The following is a 21,097-nucleotide window of genomic DNA, read 5'->3' on the forward strand; positions in this document are numbered from 1 at the left end:
GGAGTGACAGAGGGCAGGAGGCTTAGGTGGGACAGGTTAGGAGGCTGGAATAAATGGGGAAAGAGGCTGGAGAGACATGTTGGTTGGAGTGACGGAGGGCAGGAGGCTGGTTTGACAGGAGTAGGAGGCTTGGGTAGCAAAGGGAAGGAGGCTGAAATAATAGGGACAGGAGGCTGGAGAGACATGGGGCAGGTGGCTATAAAGACATGTTGGCTTGAGTGGCAGGGCAAGAGGCTGGATTGACAGGAATAGGAGGCTTGGGTGGCACAGTGCAGGTGGCTAGAGAGACATGGGGCAGGAGGCTGGAGAGACATGCAGCAGGTGGCTGGAGAGTCATGTTAGCTGGAGTGACAGAGGGCAGGATGATGGATTGGCAAGAGTATGAGGTTTGGGTGGCACAGGGCAGGAGGCTGGAAAGATACAGGAGTCAGCATGTGATTCAGGGGGCATGAGTCAGGATGCTGATGACTATATACCAACAGGCTTCTTCCAGATCATGAATACTGAGTGAAGGACACATTTAAGAGGTTCCCTGTTGTAGAGTTACCAGCTAAGGCAAGGTTTTATTTAGTGCACCCAAAAAATATATATAGTTGTTTTTTTTTTTTTAAAGGGGGCACCAAGGGGATTTTGCCCTGGGCTCTACTTGGTCTAAAACTGGCCTTGCATACCTTGTGGGTTCTTAGCTGAGGGTAAAAGGGGTTGGGGGGGGACATCACCCCATCTATGTTGCTGTTCCCTTGAAAAGAACTGACCAGATCCTGGTGGACAACTATCCACTATGACGTGCGGTGTGAACACTGACAAAAGGTCGACACAGAAAAAATAATCAATGTACGCAATATGTCAACATGGAAAAGGTTGACATGAGTTTTTCACTTTTTTGGGCGTCAATGTCGACACCTGAGAGCGTGTAGCCCTCTTCGTTTCCACGTTTCAGAACACATTAACGTTTCCAGTTGGAGTCCACGTGGATGTGAAAGTATGAAAAAGAACCCAAAAAACTTTTTTCGCAATCAAGAAAAACTTATGTTGACCCTTTTTATGTGTCTACTTTTGCCGCTTCAACATGGTACCTATCGACCTAATGAATGTTGATCTAGACACAGTTGACTTATCATCAGGTAGTGTGACGCACAGCATCTATTCACGGACGGCTTGGGGGGAGACTTCCAACAAATATTCAGCTCATCTCTACCTCTAACATGCTTGCGTTACCTTCATTCTGCCTAGAGCAGGGCAGGAGACAGGGGGGTTAAAGGGGACACTCGTACCGGGCCCCAACCTTGTGAGGGGCCCCAAGGCTCTGAGGGGCTCAGGGGTTGTAAACATGGCTGCAACAGTGCAGCCCTAGCAATGGTATATAAAGGTGCTGCCTGCCCACCTGGGTTCCTGGAAGGAAAATTACACTGACCCCAATCCAGTACCCCTCTCGGTCTGGTCACCTGTCCAGCTACCAGTACTAATGCACTAAGTGACATCACGCAACACAGCGAACAGCCAATCACGGCATGCCACATCATTGCCCTGTCCTCTTGCATTGGCTAATACGATCCTGCGGGAGGCCGAAGAGGCACTGTCTGACGGCGGAGGAGGAGCGATGACGGGATCCTGAAGACACCGGGGAAGTCCCGCATCCTGAATCTCTCCCCCATCAGGACAGACCTGTATGGACCAGGGGCCTGATTCAAACCTGATCGTTGGGCTTAGAATCTTCGCAGCCCAGTGATCAGTTAGTCGCTGCCCCGCCAGTGTAAGCCTCCCAGTGCGCGGCTGCGAATGCAATCACAACCGCGCAAATATGGGGAAAACCATTTGCAATCACTCACCATCGGATGGGTATCCCCCACCCCCTGTGTGTAGAGCGACTGCGTAGCCAGATACTTACTCAGCGCTGCGATGATCCTGGGGAGTTCGGGGTCGGAGCTGACATCACAAGTCCTCCTGGAAAACATCCGTGATGTGCCTGCGTTTTCTGCGACACTCCCTAAAAACAGCCGAGTGCCGCCCCCAAGCGCTGGCCAGCTGTCAATCATCTTGTGAACAGAGAGCAATGAAAAGCTGTCACTGGAATCATGACAGGATAGCCTTGCGCAAGCACACCGCATAGGTGGTTGTACGATAATCAACAGGATTGCAAATGTGCAGCCATGTTACCAGGGCATTTTCTAAGCCAGTGGTTCTCAAAATCGGTCCTCAGGACCCCCCACACAGTTCATGTTTTCCAGGTCAACCGACAGGTGCACAGATGCACTCATTACTGGCTGACACATTTTAAAAGAACAACAGGTGGAGCTAATTATTTCACTTGTGATTCTGTAATGAGGCCTGGAAAACATGCACTGCATGGGGTCCTGAGGACCAACTTTGAGAACCTGTGTTCTTAGCGATCTCACTAGATTGCTTAGAAAACGCTCATACATCGCTCTGTGTGTAGGGGCATAGCGATAGCGATGAGCAGCCTCGTGCGACGCTATCGCCCGGCGATTAATATCCAGCATGCTGAATAAATCTAGTAATATCGCCAGAGAACACGGCCCTGACAGATCGCTCAGCAAATCACCCCGTGTGTAGGCCGCTTTAGTCAGTGATGCTGGGTTGGAAGCTGCACAGTTTTAGTTGCCTCTACTAGTACTTGCCTTATCTTTCTGTTCTCAGCTGCAGTTGTATAAAAGTGACTGCGATGACTGTCTGGTGGCTTGTATCTGCGGTGCTCTGAGGACCTCTAGTGGTTGCTTTTGTTCTCACAGCAGCTACAATGTGCACTTAAGTTCTTAAGGCCTAATTTATTTATTTATTAACAGTTTCTAATGCTGCTTTCCCACTGCCAAACCTGCTTTGACCCGGTTTTTTTAAACATTTCTTTAAATGGGTCAAAGACAGGTTTTAACCCCTTTCCCACTGCATGTAGTAAACGGTATATTACTGGTTAATTACCATTTTTGTACCTTTCACATTGAACCCGCTGTGAAAGGCACAAAACAGTAATTAACCAGTTATATACCCCCCCCCTCCCCTGGTACCTGCCCTGTGCCCCCCCCCCCCCCCCCTCCCCCTGCATGGGGGATCCGGGCAGCGGGTCCGGCATGGGCACAGTACTTCGGGTCCCTCCCTGCGGCTGATGGATGCTGGGCAGTGGGGAGGCAGCAGTATCCATCCTGTATGGGCACTGTGCTGTGGGTGCTGGTGGTGCAGCGGGGTCCATCCGAGGTCCGGGCAGTCCCTGCGGCTGATGGGAACTAGTAGTTCTCACTATGTGCATGTGTAATGAGCGCCGTGCATATGAATGACGCCGGATGAACCCTGCATGGACCTTGGATGGACCACCAGCACCCACAGCACCGTGCCCATGTGGGATGGACCCCGCTGCCTTCCCACTAGGGATGGCCATCATTGCAATTGCCATCGATGGTTGCCATCGATGGCAATTCTGCAACTGGCCATCGATACTGCTAAGCTATGCAATGGCTGACCATCGATATCTTTACATATCAAACACGGGGGCGGGGCTTCGCGGGTGTCAGGGGCGGAGCTATGCTCAGTGTCCCGGCACTTTGAAAAAAAAAAAAGCAAAACATCGTTTTGGGCTGTTCCATCGATGGAGGGAACCCATCTGGTTCTACGCCATCGATGGCAAAAGTATTCGACATCGGCCATGAACCATCAATGATTTTGAATCATCGATGGTCGATGGCCATCCCACTGCCCAGCATACATCACCCACAGGGAGGGACCCGAAGTACTGTGCACATGCCGGACCCTGCTGCTCGGATCCCCCACACAGGTAAGTACCGGGGGAGGGGGGGCGTAGGGCAGGTACCAGGGGAGGGATGGGGGTGCAGGGCAGGTACCAGGGGATACCGTTTCAGACCCGTTCCCACTGCCAAAAAAACAGGTCTGAAACGGGTAGGACACTGCTTTTTACCGGTGTTTGTTAAACGGGTAAAGCACCCTGGAGCTTTCCCACTGCAGCTCTACCTGTTTAAAAAGGCAAAAAAAAAACCGGCAATATACCGTTTAAGAGCTGCAGTGGGAAAGGGGTATTATATAGCGGTCACATATTCCACAGCGCTGTACAGAGAATATTTGAGCATTCACATCAGTCCCTGCCCCAGTGGAGCTTACAATCTATAGTCCCAGCACATGTACACACACAGACATTCTAGGGTTAATAATTCAGCATGAATCACTTTTCAGAGAATTCACAGTGGACTGCGAGGAGAAAGTCAGTCATAAAGAGAAACTGCCCTGCGCTAATTTGTGAATTAATTGTAAATGTATCGCTAACTGTGATAAATCGAAAGATACTTTGCAGTCGGAGCAGTGAGCAGTTCTGAGGCTGCCAAGAATCTGCGACTGAGACAGGCTGTGAGTGGTCATCGCTAGGGTTGCCACCTCAGGCATCATTGATTCCTGGAGATTGCCCCCCCCCCCCCCCCCTCATGCATGCACCAAACGCACATGCATTCCTGGAAAAGTGGGTGTGGCCTCATAAAATGGGTGTGGTATCTTCAGGAAAAGTGGGAGTGGCCTCTAATACAGACATGTACGCAAACTTCAAAGTAATAATAAACAAATAAAATGTTAAAGTAAATAAGTAATAAAATGAACAGCAGTTAATATGAGCAATAAACACTCACATCATATAACAAATGTAACACTTCCTGCTCAGCAACCACAAGGCAGAAACAGTCTCGAAGGGGCTGACCTGGTGCTCGATGAACGGTTCAGATCACGGGGTGGTCCCACTGGCTGTGCTGCCGTATGAGCGGGTCTTGGTTTGGGCCAGGCTCAGGAACAGCTCAGCGTCAGACTTGCACTCTCCGGGGAGCATGGTGTTGCCATGCCGGCTCCCCCCATCCCTGTGCGACTGCAGCACAGGAGACAGTTCCGCCATCTTCTACGGAGGAGACGCATCGGTAACAGGCACAGGCTGCACAGCAGAACATGCAGCACCGGCTCTCCCACTGGGGGCACGGGGATCCTGTGGAGGCTTTTTAACTGGAAAAGCCTCCTGGAGGGCTGCCACCAAATCTAGGAGGATCCTGGAAATCCGGGAGAGGTGGCATCCCTAGCTCATCGCTGATGTCAGAGACCTTCCTCAGAAACACCTGGATAGCCTGCGTTTTTTTTTTCACACCTAGAAAATGGTAAGTTTCTACCCCCAAACGCCGGCTTCCTGTCAGTCAAACTCTGGCTTCATTGCGTTGATGATCCATACACATTTACAGACACAAATGATGAGGATGAGGCCCTTAATCAGAAGTGTAGATAAGAACACCGCTAACAAGTGCTGGGCCCCTGCTGAGTGGTTCTCACAATGAGTGATTATTGCATGACCATGTACAGTAAGTACACAGTACAGTGACCTGCTGACACAATTCTGTAGCATGTGTATGACATATAGATGCTTTTGCGCTGTGTAGGAAAATGCTTTTACATCAAACTGTGCATCGTTCCCCATAGGAGACTAAAGCTGGCCATACATCAGAAAGATCGAACTTAAGATCAGTCATACAATCCATCTGCTGTATCATTGTGTACACAAGATGTGCACACCATCTGAATACAATCCATCATACAATCATGCCCCTTTCCCACTGCAGGTCTAAAACGGTAAATTGCCGATTTTTCAGCGCAATTTACCGTTTAAGGCTGCAGTGGGAAAGCGCCAGAGTTGAAATACCGGTTAAAGATAACCGGTATTTCAACCCGTTTAAAAAGCTACACGGTTAAATACCGTTTTTAAGGCAGTGGGAATGCCTTTTAAACGGTATTTAAACTCCAGGCAGTCCCTGTGCCTGATGAGAACTAGTAGTTCCCACTTTGCGCATGTGTCATGAGCGCAGTGCATAATAATAAGCCGCTCATTACATATGCGCATATGTAATAAACGGCTCATTATTATGCTCTGCGCTCATGACACATGCGCAAAGTGGGAACTACTAGTTCTCATCAGGCACAGGGACTGCCTGGACCCCGTATGGACCCCCGCTACCTCCCCACTGCCCTGCATCCCCGGCCTGGACCCTGTATGGACCCCCGTATGGACCCCCGCTACCTCCCCACTGCCCTGCATCTCCGGCCTGGATCCCCGTGCAGGTAAGTAGAAGGGGAGGGGAGCACAGGGGGTTAGGCACTCTTTACACTTGGGGGGGGGGGGGTAGGCACTCTTTACACTTGGGGGGGGTAGGCACTCTTTACATTTTAAACGGTTCACTGCAATGGGAATGGTACTTAAACAGTATTTAAAACGGTAATCTGCTGCAGTGGGAATGCTAAAACCGTTTTAAATACCGTGTAAAAATACCAGTACTTAAGACGGGTCTGCAGTGGGAAAGCAGCATCAGTCATACAATCCATCTGCTGCATGATGGTATGATTGTGTACACAAGATGTGCACACAATCTCCATACAATCCATCTTATGTGGGGTACACACCACGACGACCCGCTGACGATGCACATTGTGAGCGGGTCTGTATGGGGGGGTTTCAACACAATTGCGCTGCTAGGTATAATGTATATAGATGACACTTGTCTTGAAAAAGTTCCCAATCACAGTGGGTACGAAACGCGTTGACGCAATACTGAAGTCTCCAGACGTGTCTCCAAGGTCCCGCCTTCAGCCTAACAGCACGGCTCACTGCTAGCCGCACTCCCGACATCCGCTCTCCACGCAGCCGCCGGTCAGCTCTTGTGCCTGCCAATACTACACCATCTCCTACGGCGCCGGCTGGTCACACTGCTATCCCGGAAAGGGAGAACTTTACCACTGTACGGCCGGTCCCCCGGATCATCATACAGGGGACACCCGTTGCAGCGCTATTAGCGCCCTCCATACCACCATCGTTCGCAAGGAGCAACCTGGCTGTTTGAACCCGCATTTGAAAAAACCTGCTTTCAGGGTTGAGCTATCGACATCTACAAAGCTCCCCGATACCTTCAATATCTATGGGTGAGAAACCTAACTACCCTAATCTATTTGTTTGATGAACTGCCTTCCACCTAGCGCATGTTATGTCTACATGCTAATTGGCACTAGTAACATCTTGTTGCAGGATAAATAACTTTGTTTCATCAAAAGTATATAATATATTCTGGACACACCAGGATCTGAACTGAGCCATTCCTATTAGTGGGATTTCCATATTAAATTCTGGAGACACATCTGATCATTTGTGATTGAACCCTATATGCTTTTAAACTATTTAGGTGTATATTTTTTTAGCTATATTGTGTATGTATATATGTTAATTCTCTTTTTTTACATTTCTATAAAAAATTACAACTCATTTAGCGTGTCCAGTGTTCTTCCCTTTTGGTCAGACCTAACTGTACTCAGAGTCATCTATATACATTATACCTAGCAGCGCAATTGTGTTGAAACCCCCCCATATAGTCTTTCACCCTTCATGAGCTGGGCTAGCTCATTTAACACGTGCAGCAGCTAGGTTTATATTTATTCGGTGCACACTACAAGCACCTTAAAGGAACCTATTCATTCAAAAATTAGAGCGCCAGGAATGTGAATTAGCTGGTCCCAATTGGTATCATTTGTAATTCATAACCCCCGATTGTGAGCGGGTCATCAGTGTTTCTTCAGACCCACTCACGATGATGCGGGGGGGCACGACCCGCTCACGATGTGCACCGTGAGCTGGTCCGATCCGATGGCGACCCGCACCTGGCTGTATGGTCGTTCTTCAGATCCTACCTGCTGCAGGTAGGATCTTAAATACCACCGACCGACCAGCGGGACCGCGCATTGGATCGGTATCGGTCCACACCAGGACAGAAAAGGGCCCAATCACCACACAATCTACATCCAATTGGTCAGAATTGTATCTAGATTGAGGGGATCGGACCCCTGTCGTCCTAGTGTGTACCCAGCATTACAATCAATTGAGATTGTATGATTGGGTACAATATCTTTCTGATGTATGGCCACCTTTAAAGCCAGATGCACTAAGCTTCAAAAGTGCTAAAACGGAGAGTGATAAACAACCAACCAATCAGCTCCTGTCTGACATTTTTCAAACACAGGTAGGTAGGAGCTGATTGTTTGTCACTCTCCATTTCATCACTTTTGAAGGTTAGTGCATCCGGCCCTTATAGAGTGAGATGGGTAACTGCCCCCTTATTGGACTCCGGAGGGTTAGTATTTAAAACATGGGTGCAGGGTGTGGCCCCTGGGACTCTGGGGCCTGTGTACACTGCACCCTTTCTAAATACACCCCTTAATTGAATTGATCTGGCACATTGTTAACGACCCCTCCCTTCTACTGAGCATGAGGGTCCATTTTGTCTATATAGCCATCAACCTGCATGTTCAGCGGGTCACTGAACGATATTGTCTACCGATCTCATCGCACGATATTTCACGGTAAACACTTCTACCATGAAATATGATTGTATCAATGCTTAGATAATTCTAGTATTGTCTGTGTGATGTGCAGTTACAAACCGGATACACAACTACCTGTATCATTTCCCCTTTATTCTGAAAGGGTTTTTATGCATCGCTAATAGAACCTTTCGCAAACATCCGCCATTTGTCACCTCGGCTGGATTTTTTATTTTTAAAAATTACCTTCTGTTTTCATGTAAAATGTGATCTGTGAATTAAAAAATTGTTTTAGTGAAACGAATATGATATAATCTCGCACCTTAGGTTGAATAGAAAAGAAACTTCTAAGAAGTGCAGAAAAGTCTAACTGCAGAACAGAGTACACTGACAGTACAGTGACAGTCTGGGCGCAGAAGAGAGCACACTGACAGTACAGTGACGGGCTGGGCGCAGAAGAGAGCACACTGACAGTACAGTGACGGGCTGGGCGCAGAAGAGAGCACACTGACAGTACAGTGACGGGCTGGGCGCAGAAGACAGCACACTGACAGTACAGTGACGGGCTACGCGCAGAAGAGAGCACACTGACAGTACAGTGACGGGCTACGCGCAGAAGAGAGCACACTGACAGTACAGTGACGGGCTACGCGCAGAAGAGAGCACACTGACAGTACAGTGACGGGCAGGGCACAGAAGAGAGCACACTGACAGTACAGTGACGGGCTACGAGCAGAAGAGAGCACACTGACAGTACAGTGACGGGCTACGCGCAGAAGAGAGCACACTGACAGTACAGTGAAGGGCTACGTGCAGAAGAGAGCACACTGACAGTACAGTGACGGGCTACGCGCAGAAGAGAGCACACTGACAGTACAGTGACGGGCTGGGCGCAGAAGAGAGCACACTGACAGTACAGTGACGGGCAGGGCGCAGAAGAGAGCACACTGACAGTACAGTGACGGGCTACGCGCAGAAGAGAGCACACTGACAGTACAGTGACAGGCTGGGCGCAGAAGAGAGCACACTGACAGTACAGTGAAGGGCTACGTGCAGAAGAGAGCACACTGACAGTACAGTGACGGGCTACGCGCAGAAGAGAGCACACTGACAGTACAGTGACGGGCAGGGCACAGAAGAGAGCACACTGACAGTACAGTGACGGGCAGGGCACAGAAGAGAGCACACTGACAGTACAGTGACGGGCAGGGCACAGAAGAGAGCACACTGACAGTACAGTGACGGGCTACGCGCAGAAGAGAGCACACTGACAGTACAGTGACAGGCTACACGCAGAAGAGAGCACACTGACAGTACAGTGACGGGCTGGGCGCAGAAGAGAGCACACTGACAGTACAGTGAAGGGCTACGTGCAGAAGAGAGCACACTGACAGTACAGTGAAGGGCTACGTGCAGAAGAGAGCACACTGACAGTACAGTGACGGGCTACGCGCAGAAGAGAGCACACTGACAGTACAGTGACGGGCTACGCGCTGAAGAGAGCACACTGACAGTACAGTGACGGGCAGGGCACAGAAGAGAGCACACTGACAGTACAGTGACGGGCAGGGCACAGAAGAGAGCACACTGACAGTACAGTGACGGGCAGGGCACAGAAGAGAGCACACTGACAGTACAGTGACGGGCTACGCGCAGAAGAGAGCACACTGACAGTACAGTGACAGGCTACACGCAGAAGAGAGCACACTGACAGTACAGTGACGGGCTGGGCGCAGAAGAGAGCACACTGACAGTACAGTGAAGGGCTACGTGCAGAAGAGAGCACACTGACAGTACAGTGAAGGGCTACGTGCAGAAGAGAGCACACTGACAGTACAGTGACGGGCTACGCGCAGAAGAGAGCACACTGACAGTACAGTGACGGGCTACGCGCTGAAGAGAGCACACTGACTATACAGTGACGGGCTGGGCGCAGAAGAGAGCACACTGACAGTACAGTGATGGGCTGGGCGCAGAAGAGAGCACACTGACAGTACAGTGACGGGCTACGCGCAGCAGAGAGCACACTGACAGTACAGTGACGGGCTGGGCGCAGAAGAGAGCAAACTGACAGTACAGTGACATGCTGGGCGCAGAAGAGAGCACACTGACAATACAGTGACAAGGCTGGGCACAGAACAGAGCACACTGACAATACAGTGACAGGCTGCGCACAGAGCAGAGCACACTGACAGTACAGTGACAGGAAGGGTGCAGTAAGATTGGGGGAAGCTTAGTGGTGACGCTGTGACATAGCAGAGCCGTGGGTACAGACTAGGAATAGTTAGGGTTGTACGTCACCAGAGAACACAAACATCCCACACAGGACAAGGTGTGAACGAGAACTGACACCCAGACTGAATCAGACATCTTTCTCCTTTTTATATCTTCTATATAGTTAAATGAAGGATCACAGGAGTCAGAGATTGCAGTCACATGTATTACACAGCATTATATAAGTGTGCACTGTACACCGTGATCAGTGATAGCAGCAGCAACTTCTGATACATGGCAATACCCCCCATAGGGCACAGGAGTCAGAGACTGCAGCTACATGATTGTGGAAACAACAGAAACGGGGGAGAATCGGTGCTCAGAGAGAGTACTATTTCAAGTGCTTGCATCAATTCAGTAAAAAAAAAAATTAATAAAATAATTTCATACCCATATACACAAGAAAATATGATAATAAATATAAGTATAAAAACAATGAATAGATGGCAATGGACCTGTTGGGAGAGTTAGGGGTATTTTGTATAGTCACCCGTACTGTGTTGATAGGACCTGCACTGATCCAAAAGCTTGTGTTCATAAATGTCCAAGGAGCGTCCGTGTAATTATGGCTGTGTGATGGTATGTCCTGGTAACTGCCTAGGAGGTAGGCCCGTTGGCAAAGAAGATGTTTGTAGCCAGCCCGGGATGTCCTTCCAGTTGGAATGGCAATCAGGATTTGCAAGGCTTCTCACGGTCTCAGTGGAACAATTTTTACCAAGGTGATAAAGCTGTGAGCCAACACAGCGAAACGCGTTGGTGTTTGCTGGACACCACTTGGAGAGAGACTAACACCAAGTCCCATTAATGAAGTGCTGAGTACCTGCTCCATTCTCATCTGATCCTGTCCTAAAAATTGTTCCACTGAGACCGTGAGAAGCCTTGCAAATCCTGATTGCCATTCCAACTGGAAGGACATCCCGGGCTGGCTACAAACATCTTCTTTGCCAATGGGCCTACCTCCTAGGCAGTTACCAGGACATACCATCACACGGCCATAATTACACGGACGCTCCTTGGACATTTATGGACACAAGCTTTTGGATCAGTGCAGGTCCTATCAACACAGTATGGGTGACCATACAAATACCCCTAGCTCTCCCAACAGGTCCATTGCCATCTATTCATTGTTTTTATACTTATATTTATTATCATATTTTCTTGTGTATATGTGTATGAAATTATTTTATAAAAATTTTTTTTTACTGAATTGATGCAAGCACTTGAAATAGTACTCTCCCTGAGCACCGATTCTCCCCCCTGTTTCTGTTGTTTCTTAAATCTTTATCTGGGGAACGGACCATCCCCTGAATCGGCTGCTCTCTAAGGGAATACACTCATATAGACGCACTCTAATAGATTGACCTCGGTCAGTCTTTTCTCCGAGCCACATGATTGTGCCTCCCGTTACTGAGCGTTACATAAGTGTGCGCTGTACACCGTGATCAGTGATAGCAGCAGCAACCTCTGATACATGGCAATACCCCCCATAGGGCACAGGAGTCAGAGACTGCAGTCACTTGATGCCTCCCATTACAGAGCGTTACATAAGTGTGTGCTGTACACTGTGATCAGTGATAGCAGCAGCAACTTATGATACATGGCAAAACCCCCCATAGGGCACAGGAGATCATTATCACTCCTTTAAAGAAGCTATTGGTGGGGTAATGAGTGAGGCAGGGATTGCACCTGAACCTAGCTATATTTAGTTTTGCCCCTTCCTAGCTGATAGTGCCCTGTCCAAGCCTCCCAGGTGTTGCAGAACTATGTGGCTAACTTATTAGTAACGCTGGACATATATTCCTGGCAATATGCATGCCATGGGGGCTCATCCGGGCAGCCCCTGCTGTACGTAGCTGAGATAAGGCTGAATAGTGCTATTTGGGCCTGATTCGGGTTAGATTGTATATATGTTACGCTGCTCACAGAAGCTTACCAAATGTAATGTTCATCTGCGACTGCAAGCCTGAGTAAGTCTGACCATACTCAGACCATCAGTCACAGGGGACATTGCAAGGCCAAGGAAAATATATATCTACTTTATTTACTTTATTGATGTATACAATCCACCCTGCACCTATCCTCTGTGCTTTACCACAAGGCATTTATATCATCAGTTGTCTATATTTACTGCCCTATTGTGTGACAGAGCTTTTCTGTGCACTAGGTTATCAGACATCGCTGGTTGCTAAATATCAATGGATAATGAACGATGGTCAATGGTTTTGCCATCAATGACAGAAAGCTAATGGTTCTCGGTCATCAATGGCTGATGGGAAGCAAATATTTTTTATTTTCTTTCCCCCCCCCCCCCCCAGGCACAGAGCTTAGCCCCACCCCTGGTTGTCTGCTAGGCCCTGCCCCGTTTTTTTTCAATGGCCCACAGCCTGGTCACAGTGGTTATCACGTGGCTTTGTCAGATGACCATGGCTAACCCAATAGGAACACCCCACAACTTCTGTGGATGCTGGCAACCAATCAGAGACTATCAGCCCCTATTTAAACCCTTGCTTTTGTGCAGGCAACTTGCCAGTACAACTTTGCTACTTCAGGACTCCCTCCTGGCTCAGCAGGACTGGTGTCAGTCATCTACAGTGTTTCTTGTTGTTGCTTGGTTACTCCAGCAATTTTTCGTTCCACCCTGGTCACTGTCTCAATACCAGACTCAGCTTGGTTGCTTGATGTACACTACCATTTCCAGCCTGGTAATCAGACACACTACCAGTTCCAGACATGCTTAACCAATATAAGAACCTGTTAAGCTGATTTCACAAACATCTCTGTCCACTTCCTCTTCAGTGCTTGATAGTCTACTCAGTGCTAACCTCATACGCAGAAACCTAACAAACACTCTCAGCTTTCCCCACAAGGGGTCTCCAACCCAGCCCCCACTGTAGACTCCAATCTGGGTTCGGGAAAATCGTCAGTCCTGTCACATGAATTGCCCTAGAATGGCAGAACACTGTTAGATGGGACGCCATTCATGGCCCAGGTCATATCTGAGCCATCCAGAATAGCCCACCACTGCACAGGCCCGAAGTTAGCACTTGTGGTTCTGCTGTCGCTGCAGTTGCCACCAGACCCGGGAGACTTGGGGGCCGATTCTGGTTCACACGCACTGATCCACATTCGGCCCCTGCCCCGATGGTAGGGATTTGCGCATGCATATGAAAACCCCCAACAACGAACTTCCGCGCCGAGTTACTCGTTGGGCCGTTTGCAGCGATGAATGAAGGACGGGGGTGGTAAGCCATGGCAACACCCAGCATTTTATGGCTGTCCCCTTGAAAACGGTCGTTCCCATAGGTCGATGCTTGCTGGAAGCGGGCAGCTGATGTCACATGACAGGGGGCGGCCTCTCTGGCATTCGGTAAGCTGCAATCTGCGAGAGCCAATCAGAATGAGGCCCTTCATCAGTCCTAAGCCCCAGTGGTGGCCTCGTGCAGTTGCTCTGCTTAAACGGCCCTCAAGCCACCCACCGAATGCAATGAAAAGTATACATTAACCCGATTGCATAAAGGCATGGCTGAAAAGCACAGAAGCAGAATGATGGAATCAGAAGACATGAATGAAATGCTGGAAGAACAGAGCAAGCAATCATGGAAATACAGCAAATGTTATACAGGAGGATTATTAAAGTCTAATGAGCCAGGAAAACATCATTAATGGTGACAGATTTACCTTAATGCGCTGCTGCCCGGCATCCTACCTATTACATCCCCTAATTGTCAGGTGGATGTCTTACACATCAGCGGGGACCTGGGCTACACCTTGGGATGCCTGATTCAGTGGAGTGGTACACATGCCGGGCAGGCTGCCAGTGTGCCAGTCAGGGAGCCATGCCGCCTCTCAGGGAAACGTTAGCATCCAAGGATCCAATCCAGGTCATTACCGAAAAGCATTTTCTCACATTTCAAGCATCCAATTAACACAAGTCGTTAAGTGCAAACAAGGAAATGCCTTTCATGGGAGGCTGATATGTGTCTGAGGTAACATCTCTGCTCTGTGTCATTTATATGCAAGAAGAACACAGATGAATGGAAGTTTAAAGGAGAAGGCTGCAATAGGGAAAGCCCGGGGTGCTGTGCGGGTTTATGGGTAAACACTGGGCCCGGACAAGACATCAAACTCTGCATTCTGGAGCTTTTATGGTACAGGCATGTAGCAAATACTGTAATGGTCCGGACCACACTCGTAAGGCTGTAATCTCCCCTTCCCCTTGTCCCTGGTGAAAGCTATCACAGACATCCTCCCGGACAAGACACCCCCGGTGTTCTGGGGTCTTGTCCCGCCATGGCATTGTCCATATTGCTGCTGTAGGCTGTGGATCTGGTGTTCCGTTATAGTATTGGGCCCATCTACTTACTGACGGGATGCAGTCAAAATCCCGATGGTCAAAATCCCGACGGTCAAAATACCGACAACCATTGACCGACAGTCAAAATCTCGGCAAGGTCAAAATACCGACATGGTCAAAATCCCAACAAGGTCAAAATACCGACATTTAAAATACGACAAGGTCAAAATACCGACATATAGAATGTAGACAGGTGAAAAAGACAACATGACTTTCGGTCGACAGGTCACGAGGTCAACATGGTTTTTTTCACTGTTTTTTGACCCGACATGTGCCGACAGGCATATTTCATGCCCTACTATCCACTAGGGCATGGTGGGAGAATAAAATAGTGTGCCGTGCGCAGCGAGGCACTGTGACCAAAGCATTGCGAGCAAAGCGAGCGTTGCGAGGGGCTGCGGTTGACTTCCAACTGTGTCCATGTCGACTGTGTCGACATTCGGGTAAAAAAAACTGTGAAAAAACCCATGTCGACCTCACGACCTGTCGACCGAAAATCATGTTGACTTTTTCACCTGTCTACATTCTATATGTTGGTATTTTGACCTTGTCGGGATTTTAAATGTCGGTATTTTGACCTTGTCAGGATTTTGACCATCGGTCAATAGCTGTCGATATTTTGACCACCGGGATTTCATACCGAATCCTTACTGACGCCTATGTGTGCACCCATGCCGCCAGACTCCATGAGATCATAGACCGGGACACAAGGGTGTAGCCATGTTGCAGAGGAGCTTGCCACCATCATGGACTGTGCGTGGCAATGCCGCCAAGGGAGTGCGTACTGATAAAAAGGGTTAGGCTGCCCAATATTGGCACATGCTCCAATTACAGGTGTGTGCATCACCCATTCATCAGTGCCCAGCCATACAGAGCAGCGGTAAATGGGGCTGATCCATCAGCTGCAGAGAAGATCGGGACAATCATGATGGTTGGACTAGGGATGCAAATCCCTGGGGATCTTTTACTAATCCTGGTATTTCAGGGCTGCTGCCTTTTGTTATCTCCTCTCCGGGAGAAGCCCGGAGAGGAGACTTTCAGCAAGAGTTCAGGGGGCGGGGTTTGAGCGTGACATCATTAAGTCCCGTCCCCATGCTGGAAAATGACCCCGTTTGCCTATCTCCGCAGAGGGGGCGGGGCTAAATTACACGATTATGACACTTTAGCCCTGCCCCCTCCCGGAGATTGGCAAATCAGGTTAGCTAAATGTCGCGGTTGGGGGGGGGGGGGGGAGCCACAAACAGGGGGAGGGATGAGGAGCGAGGGTCCCCCAGAATCCGGGAGGGTTGCCCACCCTGGGATTGGCCTGATAAAAGAACTACCCCCCCCCCCCCCCAACCAGCGGCCAGCACATTTACTCACACTCAGCAGGGTGGCTAGGAGCGGCAATGGTGTGGCCGGTCGGCTGCACAGCGTGACCTCTGACCACGTCACGCTACACAGGAGTTCAGATGCTGCCCGGCAGTCTAATCTCGGGATTGGAAGCTCCAATCCCGGGATTCAAATCCCAGCCATAGGCGTGGGCACGGGGGGTGCCAGGGGTGCCCAGGCACCTCCTAATGGCCGGCACCCCCAGCACCTCTAATGACCAGCAGTGCCGTTTTTACCTGTAAACGGCCCTGCTGTGACACGGGGCGCCCGCCGGCTGCTGACAGTGGAGCACCCGACGGGGCACACCAGCTCTGGCATTTCATCCTGGAACCGAGCTGAGCGTATACATTGCTGTGTAGTGTGTAGCGCCGCCCCCTGCTGAGACTCCGCTTCCCCGGCCCTGCATAATGTGAGGATGGAAGAGGCACTATATAGTCTGTGTGTCTGTGACTCTATTTATGTATGTGTGTGTGATAATTGTGTGTACAAGTATCTGACTGTATGTGTGTGAATAAATGTATGTATGTGTGTAACTGTATGAGACGTGTGTGCTTTTGTGTAACTATGTATATATGTATGATAGACACGCCCAGTAGGTGTCATAGATACGCCCAGTAGGCGTGTTAGACACACCCCTCAAATGCTGCACCCCCTAATAAAATGGGCTGCGCACGCCTATGATCCCAGCAATTTTAGGGCCAATTCCCAGGATCCTACCAATCCCGATCCCAGGAATGGGGATGGTTGGGAGGCAGTTTTACCCCTTTCCTCACCACAGCGGCTGCAGATATGGATTATGGTGTTGACAGTACTTAGGACGACTGTTCTAAGTCGGCCTCATAACCATATCAACCTTTTGTCCCTGTTGACATTTCCCATGTCGACCTTTTGACCCTGTTAACCTATTGCATGTCGACATTTTGGGGTCGACCTATGGATTGCCTATCTAATAATCCACATCCATCTCAGGGATGTTCCTGGGTCATGCACCTCCTGGGGCTGACTGACTCTGACCACGCTTCCCACTGTGCATCCATACTAAATCCACAAGAGCTAGTGAGTCCGGTCCGTCACTGGAGGAGCAGCAGTTGTCACGCAGTCTCGTATTGTACAGTAGCGCACGCAGGGGGGATTTCTGAGTGCCCAGAAACCCCCCCAGGAGTCTAAAGGCCCAAGGCTTAAAGCTGAGGGTCCCCTCTTTCCATGGGTACCAGAATTTTAAAAATAGGCCCTGGGAACCGGAGATATCTGACTTCAAAGCAGTGGTCCCCATCCAAGCCTGTTAATTGCTTTTCCCAGTCAGATATTTCAGGTTCTGTCTGGCTTTTCTGAGGGTATATTCCAAAAGCTGGGACTCTTTCCCCCTTTGATGGACACTAGAAGCTTGTCTCTACTGTTCCCAGAACCAGAGATATCAGCCTTCCAGCAGCTGGTTACTGCTCCAGCTCCACACACCTGGTATGTAGTTTTATATTCTCATTGGCAGATTGCTCTGCCTCCTGGACTTTGATCCCCTTGTCCCCAATACCATTTGGTAGGTGGGATTCTCTAGGTTTTAATTCCATTAAAATCTAAGAAATCTATTTCTGGAAACTGGAGATATCTGCAGTCAAGCAAGCTGTCCTCCCACCAGAAAATTATGAATAATAAGCCCACTCCACTATACACCCCTCCTCTGCATATTAAACATCCTCTACCACCCTGGAAGTTATGTATCAGGGCCCCTTCATTCAGCCCAATGCCCCCTTCTCCCACCTCATCTCCCACCATCTGTTCAGTAAAGGGGTAATTAGTGGAAATTACTGATCCAGGACCTACATGCTGAGCGGTTGATATAATACCCCCTACCACACGGGGGACATCAAAGCTTCCCCCACCCCTACCGCTGGAGGATCGGTAGGGGCCCCAATACATTGCTATGCCCAGGGGTTTACACTGCTGTTGACGCCCCTGTATGTATATATATTTATATTTGGATCCCAGTTTGGATCCCAAGGAGTGCACATCACCCACAGATACAGGGAATAAAAATCCTGTTTTCCTGGATATAATACAATTGGACTGTGGAATATGAGGAGAAATTGCCCCATAGGTTTAAAAACTGTCAAAACATCAGAGTATATAAGTATCATACTGTTTTGAGATCATAAGAAGGCTTCTGCTACACCCATCATCATCTGAGGTGTTTCAACTGGACCCTAAATACGGTCCTATTTTCTGAATTGTGATATTCTCACCTTTGGACCCCGAAGGGTCAAAGTTTAGTTCTAAGATCATGAACCCCTGATGAAGTCTCTAACGAGACGAAACGCGTTGGGTATTGGTCACATATACTGAAAATAAAAAGAAAAAAGCTTCTTATAAAATAACTACTACAAGTGTATTTTTTACTATATATTTTATGTATTAAAATGTATGATGGACATTACTGATTGAGGGCGCTGAGGACACTATTGTAGGTGTGGTATATATATATATTTTTTTTTTTTATTATTATTATTAATATACATTTGGTCTATCTATAATACTTTAACTGACCCGGCATATACTGGGTCACCTAAGTGTCCATCTCCGTGCTTTGCTCCGCCCCTCTGGAAACCCCCTTCTGAAAATCCTGCGTTTGCCACTGTTGTATCCTGGTTACAATAAACCAGTCTGCACATTCCAGCATTTAAAAGTGTTTAGCATATTTTTTGGGTACATTTAAATATATCTGCTGTGTTTTGTAAATGTTTATATACAAGAAGTAAAATGTTGGGAAAAAGTACGGGCAACTGCCGACGCGGATTCCAGGGCGCATGTTAATGTCTCTAATCGCAGCCAGCCATATTTACTGCTACTGCAAAAATCCATAGGGTTAATGAGGGGCTCATGCATCTGCAAGCACTGGGGTCACTTCGGCTGCTGCAACTGTTATCATCAGTGTCGACACTTGCAGCAGCCCCATGATAGGAGCCAGAAGAGACCAATGAGCCAATTAAAACCAGGTGAAACGCAGGTTTCAATTAAGCCAACTACAGAACCTGAGTGTCCTGGTGTAATCCATGAGTGTCCCGGTGTAATATGGAAAAATTGGGGGGACATACTCCTTAAAAATTATTTTAGCCTTCAGCCTCCCAAATGCTGATGACTCTTATTATACCCCTTGTGGTAACGCCTCAGAGGAGAGAGATACAGCAGCATATTTTCACACAGGGTCTTCTTATCTGTGCTGGTGTGCACTCATCCATAGCATGCTGCTGCTGTTTGTAGCAAGCTGTAATTTAGGGTAAGAATTAATGCTATTTAGGTATGGAAAACAACACACCCAATAAATATAGGTAGTGCCTACAATGTTTCTATGTGATTAAATGCCTCGCAATATCTTATTACTAAAATGATGGGTTATATGTGGCCCCCGAGGAGCTGTAGATGTCCTACCCCTCCCATAACCCATGCATGTTTATATGAAGATAGATAAATGATGTCTCAGGATGGAAGTTACCCCGCTAAGGAACTCTGCGTCGCTGCGTTTTTCATGGCTGGAAATGACCCCCTTTGTGTCCTTGTCAGTGTGAGTGCGGCGACCGTGTGCTCCAAGATCTTTTCTCCTCCCGAGAGAAATACCTTTGTAGAAAATTAGCTTTACACTGTTCTTGCTCATTTACGTTCTGCCAGGTTGCACTTTTGTAAATTCCCATTTGTCAGTTGCTAATGCAGACAGAGTGTGGAGCAAGAAAATAAGGAACAGAGGATGTTTGTCTTAGCGCACAGTAAATGGGAGGGGGGGGGGGGGGCGTAGGATTAAGGGGGGGGGGCTGTTTTTTTGTTTATTTTAAAGTTCACTCTAAGTTTCCACTGCGCGCTTTCCCCAAATGACCTGAGATGTTTTGTGACTTCATCATTATTAGACCAAGGAACACAAGCAACAACTAAAAGTGTCACCTGATGGCATTTACGAGGGGATACTATTTTTGCACCCCTCCCTCTGCCACCATAGGGGAACCAGCCGCACACTGGCCAGCCTGGGACTGGCGTTCACTGTACCAGAGGGGCCGCACTGTTTTGGTCTGCCTAGCGTTGGCGCTGTTTGAGGATTTGGGAGTCTACTTTCTTTACAATGGGTATGGATCACAGTATAGAGAGTGTTTTGGTTGACAATAAATATAGCAACACCAAATTGACCAAGTTGTCCATACAAATTGTCATGTATTAGGTGGCGTAACTAGAAATGTTGCCCAACCCCCTCCCCCTGTCTGAGTTTCTGGCGCCCCCATGCATTAATTCTTTTTTAACTACATGCCCGCTGCCAGGGGTTTCTGGCTCCATATAAGATCTGTATCCTCCAAGGTGGCGGACATTTTTGGTGGGATCTATTTTGATGCCATGCAGATGGCCAGACTGCAGGGAATTTGTAGAGATGATTGCACCCATGCTGTGATGGTATCACAATGTCTGCAGTCTGCGGTGGCATTGTTATGTCTCTGGTTTCCCTTTATGCTGGTCACATGATCTCTGGTGAAATTGGGCAACTGGGATGATATTTGCAGCATACTGTATGTGCTCCAATTCCATTACCAGATTAAAATCCACTGCATCACTATCCGGCGTACCGTACACACTCCGGGGGGGGGGCTCAGACAATTAAACTGAGCAGCTTTCAGATGAAAGTCGACCAGTGTGTTAAATCACTCATAAAAGTCAACTAAGGTCCCATTGTCTGAACAGGACACCTACCAAATTAAAGCTCTTGACGCATATTAGTGTTGTGAT

At 48.6% G+C, this 21,097-nt stretch overlaps 1 protein-coding gene across 1 annotated transcript in view; it reads right to left on the reverse strand.

Moving 5' to 3' along the window:
* The window catches only part of LOC146055206 (ficolin-2-like), a 58,432-nt gene that overhangs the window by 19,509 nt on the left and 17,826 nt on the right, over positions 1-21,097 (reverse strand). The gene's annotated exons all lie outside the window — the stretch shown is intronic.

Source organism: Crinia signifera, unplaced genomic scaffold (assembly GCF_055691185.1).
Source record: "Crinia signifera unplaced genomic scaffold, ASM5569118v1 HAP2_SCAFFOLD_355, whole genome shotgun sequence".
In the NCBI taxonomy this organism is placed as follows: domain Eukaryota; kingdom Metazoa; phylum Chordata; class Amphibia; order Anura; family Myobatrachidae; genus Crinia; species Crinia signifera.